Source organism: Odocoileus virginianus, chromosome 17 (assembly GCF_023699985.2).
Source record: "Odocoileus virginianus isolate 20LAN1187 ecotype Illinois chromosome 17, Ovbor_1.2, whole genome shotgun sequence".
Taxonomy (NCBI): domain Eukaryota; kingdom Metazoa; phylum Chordata; class Mammalia; order Artiodactyla; family Cervidae; genus Odocoileus; species Odocoileus virginianus.
The window spans coordinates 14,884,623-14,892,765 of NC_069690.1; the positions used below are offsets into that span (position 1 = coordinate 14,884,623).

The 8,143-nt window shown below is 49.2% G+C and overlaps 1 non-coding gene across 1 annotated transcript; it reads right to left on the bottom strand.

Moving 5' to 3' along the window:
- Positions 1 to 7,224: 7,224 nt before the first annotated feature.
- Positions 7,225 to 7,328, bottom strand: LOC139039265 (U6 spliceosomal RNA). Its single transcript, XR_011492588.1, has one exon. It is a non-coding gene; the product is annotated as a U6 spliceosomal RNA (small nuclear RNA).
- Positions 7,329 to 8,143: the final 815 nt, after the last annotated feature.

Consider the following 8,143-nt stretch of genomic DNA (forward strand, 5'->3'; position numbering starts at 1 on the left):
CTTCACTTTCACTTTTCACTTTCATGCATTGGAGAAGGAAATGGCGACCCACTCCAGTGTTCTTGCCTGGAGAATCCCAGGGACGGGGGAATCTGGTGGGCTGCTGTCTATGGGGTCGCACAGAGTCGGACACGACTGAAGCGACCTAGCAGCAGTAGCAGCCATAAAAAGGAATAAAGTACTGATAGCTGTTACAGCATAGATAAATCTGGAAAATATTATGCTAAGTGAAAGAAGCCCATTACCAGATGCCCCAGATTGCATGTGAAATGTCCAGAAGGGGAAAATTAATAGAGACAGAAAATAGATTAGTGGTTGCCAAGAGCTGGGAACAGAGAGTGTATGTATTATTGAATGTGGAGTGATTTTTTGGAGGGACAAAAACATTCCGGAATTAAATAATGGTAATTGTTGAGCAACTTTATAAATATACTAAAACCACTGAACTGTAGAGTTTAAAGAGGTGAATATACAAATGTGTGAATAAAATCTCAGTGTTTAAAAAAGCTATGGGATAACACATGTACACCCCTGAATATCCTTTGACGTGTAAGTGGTATTTAGTGAATGTTTATTTTCTTTTCTTCTTCCTGTTCGTCTCCCAGTGTGGTTTCTTAAAGAAGACAGCCTGGGCTTCTCACTGCTGAGAACCGCTGCCTGGTGGTGTCAGCCTATTGGACTAAAAGTCAAGATTATAATCTCAATTTCCTGAAAGTCTGATGTCTCCTGGGCCTCAGGCTCATTTTCATGATTTACAGGCAAATCTCAGCTCATCAGAGTTGGAAATCACTCAAAAGTTCTATGAACATTCTCTGCCCTTCAGTTAGCAAATATGAGGCTTATGGCACCCAGAGGAACTGAATGTTGGTCCCAAAGGGGAAAAAAAAGATGCTACTGAAAACAAAGAGAAACCATTCTCCAGTTTTTCGGGTGACAGAGGAAGACTGTGATTCCATGTGGCAAAGTATTTTCAGGGCCCAGATGTTCAGTTGCTCAGTCATGTCTGACTGTTTTACGACCCCATGGACCGCAGCACACCAGGCTTCCCTGACCTTCACCATCTCCCAGAGCTTGCTCAAACTCATGTCCATTGAGTCGGTGATGCCATCCAACCATCTCATCCTCTGTCGTCCCCTTCTCCTCCTGCCTTCAATCTTTCCCAACATCAGGGTTTTTTCTAATGAGTCGGCTCTTCACATCAGGTGGCAAAAGTATTGGAACTTCAGCTTCAGCATCAGTCCTTCCAATGAATGCTGCTGCTGCTGCTGCTAAGTCGCTTCAGTCGTGTCCGACTCTGTGTGACCCCATAGACGGCAGCCCACCGGGCTCCCCATCCCTGGGATTCTCCAGGCAAGAACACTGGAGTGGGTTGCCATTTCCTTCTCCAGTGCATGAAAGTGAAAAGTGAAAGTGAAGTTGCTCAGTCATGTCTGACTCTTGGCCACCTCATGGACTGCAGCCTACGAGGCTCCTCCATCCATGGGATTTTCCAGGCAAGTGTACTGGAGTGGGTTGCCATTGCCTTCTCCTTCCAATGAATATTCAGGGTTTATTTCCTTTAGCATGGACTGGTTGGATCTCCTTGCAGTCCAAGGGACTCTCAAGGCTCTTCTCCAACAGCACAGTTCGAAAGCATCAATTCTTCGGTGCTCAGGCTTCTTTATGGTCCAACTCTCACATCCATATGACTACTGGAAAAACCATAGCTTTGACTATACAGACCTTTGTCAGCAAAGTAATGTCTTCGCTTTTTAATACGCTGTTAGCAGTGCTGTTAGCAGTCTCAGATCTCCAGGCCTCCACAGTAAGGGAAGGGTTGGAAATAAAGATCTCAGTGTTTGATGTTAGAAAGCAGAAAGGGAACTTCCTTGGTCAGCGATGCTGACTTTTCTTTACTAGAGAAGCATTTCCGTTTCCATTAGTGGGTGTGAGAATGGGATAGGGCACATCCAGCGGAAGGCGGAGATGGAGGCAGGGGCTCATCTCCGAGGAGAAGCCCTGAACCATGGGGGCAGCTGGAATCTAAGATGAAAACTGACGCAAGAATGGAGCCTGAGATTTTTTCCAGTCTTCCCAAAGTGTTTCCTAATTTTTTATTTTTTAGTCTACTTTGACCCAACATTTTTTTTTAATTGGAGTACAATTGCTTTTCAATGTTGTGTCCATTTATGCTATACAATGCAGTGAATAAGCTATACGTACACATATATTCCCGCCTTCTTGAGCCTCCCTCCCACCCCCACCCCATCCCACCCCTCAAGGTCATCACGGAGCTCCAAGCTGAGCCTGTGTTGTATCAGCTTCCCACTAGCTATTGCACGGTAGTGACTGTAGGTCACTGCTACTCCCTCAGTTTGTCCCTCCATCTTCTTCCCTCTCGTGTCCAGACATGGAGCATGGAGCCTGAGATCGGATGCTCACTTGTTTGCTGTCCAGGGTGGAATTTCAGACTGAGAAGTGAAAAATACCCACAAGGAGAATGTTCCACCTTGGGCATCACAATCCTAGGAGGCAGTTACCCTTCTGTCTCTGTGGGGGATGGGAGTGACAGCACATTGTCCAGGAGAGGTAGCCCCGGCAGCCTGGTGAACACAGCCCTGCTGGGTGCTGGAATCTTCTGAAATTTCCGGGGCTCCATGGGCTGAGTCAAGGTGAGGGACACAGGAGAAGGAGGAAGGTGGGGTGGAAGGGAAAGGGTATATAAGCAGGGACTCAGGAGTCTGGGACGTGTGGTTGAATGAGCTCATTCTGGAATGCCAGTTCATCCAGGAACTTCTGGATGAATCCAACCAGAGGAGGCAAGACTGCAGAGCGGTAAGAGGGTAGGACTGGGAGGGCCCAGAGTCAAGGGCAAGGGAATGTGAGGGAGATGGAGTAAGGACGGGGGACAGGGAGACGCTCGCTGCTGGACTTGGGAGGTGCTGAGTGTCAGGTGTGATGGAGGGGCTCAGTGTCAGGGGCCACCACGAAGTTGACGGTGCCCGATAACAGGCATGAGGGAGGCTTGCTGCCGAGGATGGACTTGTGCTCAGGACTGGGAAGATGCGGGTTAGTGATGGGCGGTGGATTTTTTTTGGGGAGGGCCATGCCACGCAACATGTGGGATCTTCCCCAACCAAGGATTGAGCCCATGCCCCTTGCACTGGAAATGCAGTCTAGACCACTGGACCACCAGGGAAATCCCCGGCCAGGGATGGGAAGGACCAGAGTGGAGGCGTGGGTGCTGGAGCGTGTGTGTGCTGAGGAGGTCGGTTTTGTCTGACCCTTTGTGATCCCATGGACTGTAACCCCCCAAGCTCCTCTGTCCGTGGGATTTCCCAGGCAAGAATATTGGAATGGGTTACCATTTCCTTTTTTAAAGGATCTTCCGGACCCAGGGATCAAACCTGAATCTGTTGTGTCTCCTGCATTGGAGGTGGATTCTTTACTACTGAGCCAACTGGGTGACGGAGAGGGGAGCTGAATCCCAGCATGAAGGTTGGAGGTCCAGTTTCTGGGGGAGCTCAGTGACAAGGACAGAGGAGGCCAGGGTTGGCTCTAGACTGACCCTCTATAGAGGACTCAGAACACTTGAGACCCGGCCCCAAACTCCCTCCTGACTCTCCTCTGCCTACCCCTGGGCTCCACTCTCCCCCTTTACTAGCTGCCTCGCTGCCCTCACTCATCAGGCTGCTTGTCAGGACTCAGGATGGGGGTCTGGCCTACGGCAGGGCAGGGACATGCCAGTGTGGACACGGAGCCCCAGGGCAGGGGGAGCCGGGCCGCCTCTGACTCCTGACCCCTACTGTCCCACACCAGGGCCGAGGCTGGTGGCTTCTGGGGGCCGGCCAGGCTGGAACAGCAGACGGGCCCCATCAGGCTCTAGCACGGTAGCATCCTTCTGTTCCCAGTGGTCCAGAGACACCCTATCTGTGAAGGAGCTTGTCAAGAAGGCCTAGAAGAGGAGGAAGCAGGCTGTGTTCTAATGCCAGGTTTCCAAGGCCCTGAGACAGGAAATGTGCCCAAGGCCACTTAGCAGAGCCATGGCAAGGCCTGTACCAGGACCCAGGATCCTGGCTCCAGCTCACTATCTTTCCCAGGCATCTCATGCCTTCTAAGCAGTGCATCTCACACTTTCAAATCCTGCCAGGGGATCAACAGGCTCTGCCATTCATTAACCAGGTGACCTTGAGAAGTCAGTGAACTCCCTCAAATCTGTTTCCCTGTGTGCCATATGGGCACAAGGTGATTGGAGTGTCACCAGCCTTGTTGACTCAACAGGAGTCACTGCCTCCAGCTCTTGTCCTGCACATGCATTATGAAGGATCTCAGTCTCCTGAAATAGTCCCCCAGTCACAATGCAGCCAAGTGGGAACTCTCACGAGGCATCACCCACGTGCTTCCACTGGTGCCAGGCTCTGCCTCTGCCCTGAGAAGCCTGGCAGCATTCTTCTGGGGACCATGGTGCCTGTGCTCCTGGCATCCTGGATTCCATCATGTGCACTTGTCTCTGGGGGAGAGTGTTCATCCCCACCCCCACCCCCCACCACATGTGTGAAGGTTGCCCAGAGGTGTGGTATCCAGGTGACATGGCTAACCCCCCATGCCTTGCAGAATTTTCAGGAAAATAACTCCTTTAGCTTTCAGTTGGTGCTCTCCAAGGGTCAAGAGATTTCTCTCAATGACAAATGTCAGGCTCTGCTAAGTGCAGCGGGGACAGAGATGCTCACCAGACCTTCCATCTGCTCCTCAGCATCTCCTAGCTCCTCTTGCATTTGGTGAGGCCACATGACTAGTTCTGACCAGTCAATGTGATGTCACTTCCCACTGGAAGCTCAGGAGAACTTACACTTTCTTGCCCTTGTTTAGGAACTGGTGACATTCCAGATGGCAGGTCCATGAGTGAATATGTGGGATAGAGTCCTCCCTCAGGGTTGGACTTTGTATGAGTAAGAAATAAGCTTTCAGGTGTAAAATCATTGAGATTTTGGGCTTGCTTGTTATACAGCACAACCTAGCTTCTGCTGACTAATGCTGCAAAATAAACATTGCCTCTCCTAACCAAGATGTCCTTATCTGATGCAGCTCAACAAGCCAGATTTCTTTTTCCCTTCACCTGTGATCTCTTCAAGGGATGACTCAGTTCCACAGCTCAGTTCCACAGCTGGAAGGCTCCTTGTAAGGATTCTCTATGAATTCATGACAGAATTCACAGTTGCTCGAACTTGTCAGAGCCTCACTTAGAGCTACCATCACCATCACCATGTCACTAGCATCCCTCACTGCTGTCCCTGTTGCAAAGGTCTCTTCTCTCAACAACTGATTCCACCCTGGATTCCAACCTTCCAGACTCTGAAAATTAAACAGTATAGATCTGTGTATTTGGCCAGGTTCCCCTACATTCTCATGAGGTACAAATGTTGCTTGACCTCGTTTCCAGACTCCTCTCCTGATGGCCTGACACCTGCTATTTCTCTCCCCCATATACACTCCCATCTCTTCCTGCAGTGGTTCTGTGCAATCACAGCATTTGGCCAGCCTCACAGGATGCCTGCTGCCTGCCAGCTATTATACCACAGGCTGTTGCTCCTTCAGACAGGATTCTGCTTGCTGCTGAGGAAATCCCTTTAGGGCCTGGCCCAATCAGATTCACAAACTAAATCTGTAGTCTCCAGATTTAGCCAAAGGGCTGGAGGGAAAAGTTTCCATGTCCTTTTAGAAGTACTTCCTCCCCACCCTACCCCTAAGCCTTCAGGTGTCCCTGGACTTCAGGTGTGGCAGGAGGGGGTCCATCTCCTCCCTTTCAAGGAAAATGCCCAGTTGCTTCAGTTGTGTCTGACTCTCTGGGACCCCATAGACTGTAGCTTGCCAGGCTTCTCTGTCCATGGAGGTATCCTAGTGGAGTGGGTTGCCATTTCCTCCTCCAGAGGATCTTCCCCACTCTGGGATTGAACCTGGGTCTCCTGTGGCTCCTGCAATGGCAGGCGGGTTCTTTACCTTTGAGCCACCTGGGAAACCCACCCTTTCAAGGGACATGCGATGGAGTTGCTTCATCTTGGTAATGCTGGTGTATTTCTCTGATGGAGTCTGTCTCCCTGGCTTCCATTGGACTTGAAAAATAGTCATCACCAAGCACTCATTACTAAAGACTCTATCCACAATCCAGGCACGAAACTCTCCATATTTCTACAATTCTGGGTCTGTATCTGTTTTGGGTCAGTCTGAGTCTGTTGATGCTATGAGCTAGGAATGCCTGCAGGCACTCTCCTGGGTTGTACTCCTCAGGGGAGCACCACTGAGTCCTCCCCAGCTGAAGCCGATGTTGAGGCTGGACCAGCCATTGTGATTCTTACTATGCACCTTAGCAACAACCATCAGGGAACTTTGAAAAGACAAGGTTTGCTACTCATGGTCCTGGAGGGTACGCAGCACTGCAGTAGCCACACAGTGAGGTCTCAGAGAGAGAGAGAGCTCAGACCTGGGGTTCTGCCTTTATTGGGGTGAGGGTGAGGTACCTGGGATTTCATGGGTTCACTCTTTTTGGGTGAATTTAAAACACGAAAGAAATAAAGAAAGCAGGGAAGGGAAAACTGGGGTCACTCAAGTGGTCAGTTAGCTAGGTCACCCAGAGCTTTCTGAAAGGGGAACTTCATGGGTGGAGTGGCCTGACCCTTTATCTGATTTTGTAGCCTGCAACATGCTTATCAGAGATGGATGTGTTTGAAGTGCATGCCTCGGCAATCAAAAGTTTGATGTCGGCCCCTCCCATTGCAACCAAAAGCTGGGAATTCCCTGGTGGTCCTGTGGTTGGGACTCAATGCTTTTGATGCCTTCACTGATGTGGCTTGGGTTCAGTCTCTGGTTGGGGAACCAAGATCCCACAAGCCAAGTAGCATGGTGAAACAAGCAAGCAGTCAAAAGCAATCATAAGCTAACTTACACGACAATTCCCAACTCTTTGTTTAGAGGCGTTGGGTGTCCTGAATACTCAGGCATCTTCCTGAGCAAAGTCCTAAATACTTTTCTCTACCCTCTGCCTTGCTGGATGTGTCAGATGAGGTGACTGTCTCAGAGTTAGCCAGTCTGGATTTTTCTAGGTCAGCGGTATAATGGTGACATAGCAAAGGGGTTAGAAAGTGAGCTCGGGTGGTGGGCTGTGCGGGTTCAAATCTGAGCTCTGTCCATTTTTGTTTGTATGTTTTTTTTTTTTTTTTTGCTGTTGCTTTTATTTTTTGCTCATTTGTTTAAACAATGAAACAGTTCACCAGTTTGCGTGTTATCCTTGCACAGGGGCCATGCTAATCTCTGTGTTGCTCCGATTTTAGTACATGTGTTGCTGAAGCGAGGACCGAGCTCTGCTGGTTTAAGCCAGGTAACCTTGGGGAGATTCCTTAACCTCGCTTTAGTCATCAGTTAAACAGAGGCTAATGACACAAATTCCCCAGGGCTCTTGGGAGGATTATATGTCATAATATATGCTAAGTGCCTAAGGCCTGCCACAGAGGAAATATTCAAAGTTCCCTCCACGTGCCCCTGCAGGCCCTTCAATTTCACTCTCACTCTTCCTGCCCTTCAATTTCACTCTCACTCTTTCTGCAGCTTAACAGGCTGCCTCCTGTTAATCTTCGCTAAGAGTTGTCTTTATCTCACCACTCCTTTCCTATACACCTGCCCTAGCTCTGAGCCTTCATAAGACATCAGTGCATAAAGTACACTTAGAGGCTTTCCTCTGGATCCTCAGAAACCTCCACAATCTGTCCTCAACCCACTCTTCCAGATTTATTCACTTTCATTCCCTTCCAGGACATTCCAACCAGTCTAACCAACCTCCCTATTCTTATTAAGGCTCCCCACTCAGGCCAAGACTATATGCTGACCTCTTCCCTACTTCAAGTCTTACTCACCCTCGAAGGCTCAAGTGGAAGACTCTTCTCCTCCAGGAAGTCTTCCCTGACTAGACAAAAATTTGGTGCCATTCACATGCTAATTAGTCACCCACAGAATTATTTCTCTATAGTTTTGTTTTTGCCTGTATTTGCATATGATCTTCCCCACAAGATGAGAACTCCTTGCAAGCAGGCACTGTGTTTCCATGGTTTGTGTTTGGCATTTACTAGCAGGAAAGGAAAATCAAAAGGGAGTCAGTATTGCCAAGTGAGGGCTT